Source organism: Phyllobates terribilis, unplaced genomic scaffold, assembly GCF_046119375.1.
Source record: "Phyllobates terribilis strain yellow unplaced genomic scaffold, ASM4611937v1 Scaffold_103__1_contigs__length_5881359, whole genome shotgun sequence".
NCBI lineage: Eukaryota > Metazoa > Chordata > Amphibia > Anura > Dendrobatidae > Phyllobates > Phyllobates terribilis.
The window spans coordinates 273972-284927 of record NW_027362863.1 but is presented as its reverse complement, the minus strand read 5'-3'; positions in this window follow the sequence as shown (position 1 = coordinate 284927).

The following is a 10956-nucleotide window of genomic DNA, read 5'->3' as shown; positions in this document are numbered from 1 at the left end:
GGCAACCCAGTAGTCAGGATTATTTCTATTTCTCACAATTCGAGGGTCATGTTGCAGGTAGTGCAGCAAGAAGGCACTCATGTGTGTTGCGCATCCAGGAGCACCAAGTCCCTGTTGTGTTGGTGGCGAGGTAACAATCATGCTTCCTTCCTCTGTCCTCTCCCCCCAACCTCGCACAACAGAAATGTGATCAAGGTCTCCCTCATCTGATGAGTCTTCCATCAGTTCGTCCTCCACTTCTTCCTGGGCTCCTGCACCTTCCTCACTAGTTTGGCTGCTACCATGCGCCCTGGTAAAACCATCTCCCCCACCCTCACATGCCTGCCGCCTTGGTGCTGCCGACCGTCTGGACCTTGCAGATGTTAGCCCTTCCGCATACAACTCCTCCTCCTCTACTTCCTCCACCTCCTCTTGTGCCACCACCTGACTCCGAATTCTGTTTAACATGTGCTCCAGCATGTAAATCACCGGAATAGTCATGCTGATAATGGCATCGTCAGCACTAAACATCTTCGTCGCCATTTCAAAACTGTGCAGAAGGGTGCATAGGTCCCTGATCTGAGACCACTCCTCCAGCGTGATTTGCCCCACCTCTGGATCTCGTTGGCCCAGGCTATACGTCAGAACGTATTGCACCAGGGCTTGTCGGTGCTGCCACAGTCGCTGCAACATGTGCAGAGTTGAATTCCACCGGGTAGGCACATTGCATTTTAGCCGATGAAGTGGCAGGCCCAACGACTTCTGTAGAGATGTAAGTCGCTGAGCTGCGGCATGCGAACGGCGGAAGTGAGCACACAGCGACCGTGCCCTCTGCAGAAGGCCATTTAGTCTGGGATAGTGGGCTAAAAATTGCTGGACAACCAGGTTCAACACGTGAGCCATACAAGGCACGTGTGTGACATTGCCCCGGCGAAGGGCCGCACCCAGGTTTGCAGCATTGTCGCACACGGCCTTCCCTGGTTTCAGGTCCAGTGGAGACAACCATTCATGAAATTGGTTCTCCAGAGCTGACCACAACTCCTCAGCTGTGTGACTCACATTTCCCAGACATTTCAAAGTAAAAACCGCCTGATGACGTTGAGCCCTACTGCCAGCATAGTAAGGAGGTGTGCAGGATCCCTTCTGCGCAGATAGAAAGCTTGTGGCATGACCAGACAGGCTTTGGGTGCAGGTGGAAGACCGAGAGGAGGTTGAGGAGGCAGAAGCAGTGGAGGAACTTTGACATAAAGAGGATTGACGCACAACTCGTGGGGACGGCAAGACTTGGACAGCAGCCCCTTGTCCTGCTGTCACCATAGTTACCCAGTGCCCAGTCAGCGACATGTAACGCCCCTGTCCATGCCTACTCGTCCAAGTGTCTGTGGTGAAATGCACCCTGTCACACACAGAGTTTCTCAAAGAAGCGGTGATGTTGTGTGCGACATGCTGGTGGAGCGCAGGCACACCTTTCTTTGAGAAGTAGTGCCGACTGGGCATCTGGTACTGGGGCACTGCGACGGACATAAGGTCTCGAAAATCCTCTGTGTCCACCAGGCGGAAAGGCAGCATTTCTGTAGCCAAGAGCTTGCAGATGGTGAAATTCAACCTCTTAGCTTTCTCATGGCTAGGAGGAAATGGTCTTTTACTTGTCCACATCTGAGGGACCGAGGGCTGGCTATTGTGCTTAGACGGGGTTGATAAGGGTGTCCCCGGCAAACTGCCGGTCTGTGAGGAAGATGCAGGCGGACATGTTAGGTTGCCTTGATCCAAAGGTGGTGCTATCGATGTCGGACAGCGCTCAACACCAGCTGGTGTTACCACCTCCAAAGAAAATGATGACCTGCCAATCACGCTGGCTGTTGCGGGTAAAGAGGTGGCAGGTCTGCGCCCCAAAACAGGTGTGACTGCTGTCCCCCCAGTCACAGAGGATGAAGAGGCCGCAGATGCACAAGATATGGCAGACGGTGGTTGGCCCGGCCGGCTAGGCCGCATTGTAGCACACTGAGCTTCCCACTGCAACTTATGCTTCATGTCCATGTGCCGGTTCATGCATGAAGTACTCAAACTATGTATTTTTTGGCCTCTACTTAGCTTTTGCTGACAAATGTTACAGATAACACAAGTTGGGTCATCTTTATCGATCTGAAAAAATGCCCAGGTAATGCAAGGCTTAGCACCCATGCGACCTGAAGAGCCACCACGACTTGTGGTGAGAGGCAGAGTTGTGTTTGAGGATGCAGTTGTTGACGTGCTTCCAGTACTACGTCTCTGTCCAGGAAGGCGCAACCTGACCTCGTCGTCACTAGCATCTTCCTCCACCTCCTCTGCTGACCTCATCTCTTGGCTGACTGTGGGTTGACAGTAAGTGGGATCTCCAACCTCATCATCATCACCCTGTGCGTTATCACACCCGTCGTCCTCAGAGCCAACCTGTTCCTGCCCTGACAAAAAACTAAAGTTGTCGCTCCAATCAGGTATTTGAGTCTCATCATCGTCTTCCTCATTGTCTCCACCAACAGGAGTTACAGTTTGGGAATGAGGGTCTACATTATGGTCAGAACCTTCTGCGTCTGGTCCTGGATCCGACTCATAAAGATTCTGGGCATCAGTACAGATCATTTCCTCGTCTGGATTCACAGAAGCGCTGGAGTCGACCTCTGATTCCCAGGCTATAGTATGAGTAAACAGCTCTGCAGACTCAACCATCTGTTCTACCTCATACTCAGACGGGCAGCTGGAGATTTGGGAGCTGTGAGGAAGCAAGTGCGATTGGGGTGACACCTTTGAGGACTGGAGTATTTGTGATGTTGAAGTTGATGTGGAGGAGAGCCCACTTAAAGGAGCACTTGATATCCGTTGAAGCACCTGCTGTTTTTGTGCCTCATCTGGAATTTGTAGCGATTGGCGTGGCCGTAAGAAAGGGATCTTATCACATTGTCCGCTAAAAGAAGTAGACATTTTAGTTTGGCTGGAAGATGGTCTTTCTTCTGCAGATGTTACTGTTGCTTTAACACCTACCCCACGGACACAACCTTTTTTCCCCTTCCCAACACGCCTATTCCCCTTTCCACCAGCAGCAGGCCTTTTTCCACTCATTTTGGTGGTTAACTAATTCACAACTCTGGAGTTGTTTGCACAAAAAAACAATGGATGGGAACCGAGCAGAGCTGAGTGGCCAAACTGTGGTATTAGGCCAAAACTATTGGCTGGGTTAGAAGCAGAAAAAAATTATATTCAATTTGCAACCTGATGGAGGTCAGTATAGATGGACTAATAGAACAAGTCCTACACACAGCTAGAAGCCCAAATATTTTTTCAGAGGTAGATGCAGAAAAAAAATATATTCAGTTTGCAACCTGATGGAGGTCAGTATAGATGGACTAATAGAGAAAGTCCCACACACTGCTAGAAGGCCAAATATTTTTTCAGAGTTAGATGCAGAAAAAAATTATATTCAGTTTGCAACCTGATGGAGGTCAGTATAGATGGACTAATAGAACAAGTCCCACACACAGCTAGAAGCCCAAATATTTTTTCAGAGGTAGATGCAGAAAAAAATTATATTCAGTTTGCAACCTGATGGAGGTCTGTATAGATGGATTAATAGAACAAGTCCCACACACTGCTAGAAGCCCAATATTTTTTTAGAGGTAGATGCAGAAAAAAAATATATTCAGTTTGCAACCTGATGGAGGTCAGTATAGATGGACTAATAGAACAAGTCCCACACACTGCTAGAAGCCCAAATATTTTTTCAGAACTAGATGCAGATAAAAATTATTTTTAATTTGCAACCTGATGGAGGTCAGTATAGATGGACTAATAGAGAAAGTCCCACACACTGCTAGAAGCCCAAATATTTTTTCAGAGCTAGATGCAGAAAAAAATTATATTCAATTTGCAACCTGGTGGAGGTCAGTATAGATGGACTAATAGAATGATGCTATGCCCAAAAGATTTTACTTCACTAGGTGCAGTAAAAAAAATGGTATTCTATACACAGGTGGTATATCTTGCAACACAGATAGGCTACTCCACTGACTAACACACTCTGCAATAGGCCAAAAAGGATTAGCTTTGCTAGATTCAGCCAAATGCTGTGAAAAAAACTTGCACAGCACTGGCACAGACCTGCCTGGCAAAAACTGATAGGAACTGATGTAACCTAGTCCTGAAAAGGACTCCAATTACAATTAGTCTTTACTCCCACAATCTATCTATTTAAGAGCACAGACCTGCCTGATAAAAGTCGTAGGAAATGCTGTAACCTAGTCCTTAAAAGGACTGCAATCACAACTATTCCCTACTCCCAAGCTATCTGTAGATTTGTGCGAAAATTGGCTTGAAATTAACAAGGTATAGCGCACGCAGCAACAGCGGTGCCGTCTAACACGCAGCTGCAGCAGTGAGAAAATGGTGGCGACGGGGAAAATGGCTTGGTCTTATAGAGCAAGGACATGTGACATACACTGCCAATGACACATGCCCTTGCTTGTGTGAAAAAAAGCACTTCGCTCCGTGTGTGCGCTGCTGATAGGCTGACAGATTGCACCTCCCCACTGCAAATGCGGGAAAGAGAAAAAAAAATGGAGATCTTCATTATTCCTGCAGAGATCCATCCCCTGCCCCTCCCCCCGCCCCGCTGTACACTCAAACTGCGTATTAACATTAATTTTCATCATTACTGAGAAAAAATCCAGTTATGATTTTGGTGCACGAACAGTTATCGAACATAACCTCGAACAGCCAAATTTTTCTCAAATCGTTCGTGTTCGCCGAACGGCTCGAACACCGCCCAAAACAGCTCGAATTTGAGATTGGCGAACAGTTTGAGTAGAACAACGCTCATCTCTAGTCGTGATGTCATCATGTTGGCTGTGTCAGTCGCAAAAGCTGATCTGTGGAAGTAGGAGCCAGTGGCTCCGTCTTCCACCAATGTATTCACCACACTGCAGATAGCAGTGATATTGGGATAGGGGAGAGTATGGTGTGGCCCGTGCACCACAGTTTTCAGCCCTTCGGCTGTCTCAGTCCGCGGGCTGAACTTTGTAGTTACAGTATTATATATACCAGACATGGGTAGAGTTCAGATATACTATACACACATTACCTGTACATAACATCTGTTCACACAGTATACCACATGCATACAATATATATTAGAATACATGACTAGTACAGTGCCTACAAGTAGTATTCAACCCCCTGCAGATTTAGCTGGTTTGATAAGATGCAAATAAGTTAGAGCCTTCAAACTGCAAACGAGAGTAGGATTTATGAACATAAGCATAAATCTTACAAACCAAAAAGTTATGTTGCTCAGTTGAATTTTATTAAATTTTAAACATAAAAGTGTGGGTCAATTATTATTCAACCCCTATGTTTAATATTTTGTGGAATAACCCTTGTTTGCAATTACAGCTAATAATCGTCTTTTATAAGACCTGATCAGGCCGGCACAGGTCTGTGGAGTTATCTTGGCCCACTCCTCCATGCAGATCTTCTCCAAGTTATCTAGGTTCTTTGGGTGTCTCATGTGGACTTTATTCTTGAGCTCCTTCCACAAGTTTTCAATTGGGTTAAGGTCAGGATACTGATTAGGCCACTCCAACACCTTGACTTTTTCCCTCTTGAACCAGGCCTTGGTTTTCTTGGCTGTGTGCTTTGGGTCGTTGTCTTGTTGGAAGATGAAATTACGACCCATCTTAAGATCCTTGATGGAGGAGCGGATGTTCTTGGCCAAAATCTCCAGGTAGGCCGTGCTATCCATCTTCCCATGGATGTGGACCAGATGGCCAGGCCCCTTGGCTGAGAAACAGCCCCACAGCATGATGCTGCCACCACCATGCTTGACTGTAGGGATGGTATTCTTGGGGTCGTATGCAGTGCCATCCAGTCTCCAAACGTCACGTGTGTGGTTGGCACCAAAGATCTCGATCTTGGTCTCATCAGACCATAGAACCTTGAACCAGTCTGTCTCAGAGTCCTCCAAGTGATCATGAGCAAACTGTAGACGAGCCTTGACATGACGCTTTGAAAGTAAAGGTACCTTACGGGCTCGTCTGGAGCGGAGAACATTGCAGTGGAGTACGTTACTTATGGTATTGTCTGAAACCAATGTCCCCACTGCCATGAGATCTTCCCGGAGCTCCTTCCTTTTTGTCCTTGGGTTAGCCTTGACTCTTCGGACAAGCCTGGCCTCGGCACACGAGGACACTTTCAAAGGCTGTCCTGGCTGTGGAAGGCTAACAGTAGTTCCATAAGCCTTCCACTTACAGATGATGCTCCCAACAGTGGAGACAGGTAGGCCCAACTCCTTGGAAAGGGTTTTGTACCCCTTGCCAGCCTTGTGACCCTCCACGATCTTGTCTCTGATGGCCTTGGAATGCTCCTTTGTCTTTCCCATGTTGACCATGTCTGAGTGCTGTTCACAAGTTTGGGGAGGGTCTTAAATAGTCAGAAAAGGTTGGCAAAAGAGATCTTTAATCCACACATGTGAAGCTCATTATTCTTGGTGCCTGAACTACTTCTTAATACTTTAGGGGGACCAAACAGAATTCTTGTGGTTTGAGGGGTTGAATAATAAATGACACTCTGAATTAACTTTTAACGCTTTAAAAAAAAAAAACAAAAAAAAACAAAAACAATATTTGCTGCAGTGCATTTCCCACTTCCAGGCTGATCTACAGTACAAATGTCACAATGCCAAGTTAATTCCGCATGTGTCAACCAGCTAAATCTGCAGGGGGTTGAATACTACTTGTAGGCACTGTATATAATATACTGTCACTATAGACATCTGATGTTGTATAGTAATGTGTATTTTTTTAAAACATCTGATGTGTGTATCACAGTAGATGATAGGCTAATCTGTATACTAGATGTGGTATATTATGTACAGGGATATACACTGCACTGCAGCCTTGCAGCGCTGGGGTCCTGGGTTCAAATCCCACCAAGGACAACATCTGCAAGGAGTTTGTATGTTCTCCCCGTGTTTGCGTGGGTTTCCTCCGGGTTCTCTGGTTTCCTCCCACACTCCAAAGACATACTGATAGGGAATCTAGATTGTGAGCCCCGATGGGGACAGCGACGATAATGTATGTAAAGCGCTGCGGAATATGTTAGCGCTATATAAAAATAAAGATTATTATTACTGAACACACCTGGACCTGCCTACAGGACCTCACATATTATATATGGGGCCATATAGTAGAATATGAGGTGCTGTAGGTTCAGCTGTAATCAGTCGGTGCAGGGTCTTGTATTGTGATGTCTGTGGTCTCTGCTGGGACTAAGTGTGATTTATTGCACCAGACTGAACTTTTTGCACTGACAGGAGGACCCTAATCTGCATGAAAGTTCAGCCTCCTGCAATAACTCACACGGAGCCCCAGCAGCTGGCCCTCTGATTGGACAATATAGAATCCTGGGTGGATTTATGAGAAGGTGAGCACAGTCCCGCTTCCCCCTCACTGCAGACCCCCTGACCTCATACTGACTGAGACCACTGAAGTCTCCGATCCACAGGCTCCTGTCCGGCTGACTGAATCAGTTCCAGGTTCGCTGTGTGACGTCACTTCAGCAGACTCAGCCACACAGCGTGCAGGGGGTGTATCTGCATCTCTGCCATGTGGTCGGGTCGGCAGCTGAACATATTTAAAGGTACAGTGCAGTCCCCTGGCAGCCCTGAGCAGCTGCTTGGGAACTGGTCTGGGGGGGCATTTGCCCCTCTGCCCCCCAGCCCAGCCCGCCCTTGACTGCTAGTATGATGGTGACTTTTCTTTGTCTTTTTTTTGTGTTTATTCTGGCTTGCCAAATTTTCGCTTTTGGTGGCGATATGTTTTGGAAAAAAATTAGACACATAATGTTCTGGCTTCAATAGTTATTTGTGTTAAACCTCACCTACAAAATAACCCATATTCAGACAATCCTAATATACCGTTTGTATTTGCCATACTTATATCATCTTGAACCTGCTGTGAGCCGCCTTCCAAATTAGGATATAGTTGGCAGCAAATCTAGTTCCACGGACCGGCCATACCTACCAAACCCTCCGCACCATGGTGTATTTCTACCCTTTACTCCACTTCCCTCACTTACTCATGTTGCTGATCCCCCCACATTTTTCAGCACCCAGTCCTGGCCCTGATTACAGTTCTGCACCTTATTATAATTTGTAATGTTTATTTGTTTTATTTTGCATGTTTTGGCGCATGACAGAAATATTTCTTTTTGATCATTTTTTAAATAAATTAAGTTTGTTTTTTCCTATCTGCTTGTTTTATTCTTTGCCACCTTATACAAAAAGGTAGTTAAATGTAATGTTCAAGGATACAGTGGGTACTGAAAGTATTCAGACCCCTTTACATTTTCACTCTTTGTTTCATTGCAGTCATTTGGTAAATTCTAAAAAGTTCATTTTTTTTCTCACTAAAGTGCACTCTGCACCCCATCTTGACTGAAATAAACAGAAATGTAGAAATTTTTGCAAACTTATTAAAAAAGAAAAACTGAAATATCACATGGTCATAAGTATTCTGACCCTTTGCTCAGACACTCATATTTAAGTCACATGCTGTCCATTTCCTTGTGATCCTTTAATTGGAGTCCAGCTGTGTTTAATTAAACTGGTAGGACTTGATTTGGAAAGGCACACACCTGTCTATATAAGACCTCACAGCTCACAGTGCATGTCAGTCCAAATGAGAATCATGAACTCAAAGGAACTGCCCAAGGAGCTCAGAGACAGAATTGTGGCAAGGCATAGATCTGGCCAAGGTTACAAAAGAAGTTCTGCATTACTCGTGGTTCCTAAGAGCACAGTGGGCTCCATAATCCTTAAATGGAAGAAGTTTGGGACCACCAGAAGTCTTCCTAGACCTGGCCGTCCAGCCAAACTGAGCAATCATGGGAGAAAAGCCTTGGTGAGAGAGGTAAAGAAGAACCCCAAGATCACTGTGGCTGATCTCCAGAGATGCAGCAGGGAGATGGGAGAAAGCTCCACAAAGTCAACTATCACTGCAGCCCTCCACCAATTGGGCCTTTATGACAGAGTGGCCCGACAGAAGCCTCTCCTCAGTGCAAGACATATAAAAGCCCACATAGAGTTTGCTCAAAAACACATGAAGGACTCCCAGACTATGAGAAAAATAAGATTCTCTGGTCTGAAGAGACGAAGATAGAACTTTTTGGTGATAATTCTAAGCGGTATATGTGGAGAAAACCTGGCACTGCTCATCACCTGCCCAATACAATCCCAACAGTGAAACGTGGTGGAAGCATCATACTATGGGGGTGTTTTTCAGCTGCAGGGAAAGGACGATGGTTGCAATTGAAGGAAACATGAATGCGGCCAAGTACAGAGATATCCTGGATGAAAATCTCTTCCAGAGTGCTCTGGACCTCAAACTTGGCCAAATGTTCACCTTCCAAGAAGACAATGACCCTAAGCACTAAGCTAAAATAACAAAGGAGTGGCTTCAGAACAACTCTGTGACCATTCTTGACTGGCCCAGCCAGAGCCCTGACCTAAACCCAATTGAGCATCTCTGGAGAGACCTGCAAATGGCTGTCCACCAACGTTCGGCATCCAACCTGATGGAACTGGAGAGGATCAGCAAGGAAGAATGGCAGAGGATCCCCAAATCCTGGTGTGAAAAACTTGTTGCATCATTCCCAAGAAGACTCATGGCTGTACTAGCTCAAAAGGGTGCTTTTACTCAATACTGAGCAAAGGGTCTGAATACTTATGACTATGTGATATTTCAGTTGTTCTTTATTAATAAATTTGCAAAGATTTCTACATTTCTGTTTTTTTTCAGTCAAGATGGGGTGCAGAGTGCACTTTAATGAGAAAAAAAATTAACTTTTTAGAATTTACCAAATGGCTGCACTGAAACAAAGAGTGAAAAATTTAAAGGGGTCGGAATACTTTCCTTACCCACTGTATATGATTTTCACAATAATCTTGGGGAAATTAAATTTATTAGAAAGATTTTGAGAAAGGGGGACTTCAAATACATAAGTAGGGCCATAGCAGTGATGACTTAGCCCAGGAACTTAGGACCTTATATTGTCTATTCATATATAGTTTAGTCTACATTTTGGCGTTGTTTTACATCCTTACAAATTTAGGTGTTTATTTTTGAAAAAATGGGATGGGGTCCATTTAATTTTCTTAACAGCTGAGGGAAAGCAGTGGGCAATCTGGGAAGGGGCCGCTATTCATGGATCTTCCCAGCTTATTAATAACAGCTCACAGCTGTCTGCTTAGCCTTTAATGGTATTAAAAAGGGGGTATCTCCCAAAAAATTATGTGGTGTCCCACCTAGTTATAATAACCAGCAAAGGCTAAACAGACACCTGCAGGCTGATATTAAAAGGCTGGGAAGGGACCATGGATATTGGCCTCCTCCCTGACTAATAACATGAGCCCTCAGCCACCCCAGAAATTCTGGTGCTTATTCTCGGCTCTTCCCACTTGCCCTGGTGCATTGGCAAGTGGGGTAATGGTTTTGGGGTTGATGTCAGCTGTTTGATGTTTGCTGACATGAAGCCCAGGGGTTAGTAATGGAGAGGCGTGAATAAGACATCCCGATAACTAACGCCATTAGTTCAAGTAAAAAAACTCACACAGAGCAAAGACATTTGTTTGAACAAAACACTCAATGACCCTCTTTTACACATTTCTTAAGATCCACATAAAAATAAAAAAACAAAGGCACACCTAAGGATGAGGAACTACCAGCAAGCAAAAAAGAAAAGAGTACCCAGAAACACCCAGAAGCGACAAGAAAAAGGACAGCCAAGCAGGGAAGAAGAGTGGTGGTGGTGGGAGACTCACTACTGAGAGGAACAGAAGCAGCTATCTGCAGACCGGACATAACCGCAAGAGAAGTATGCTGCCTCCCAGGGGCGAAGATCAAGGATGTTGTTATGTTCTGCTACCAGAGCTAAGGAAAGAGAGGAGATCTG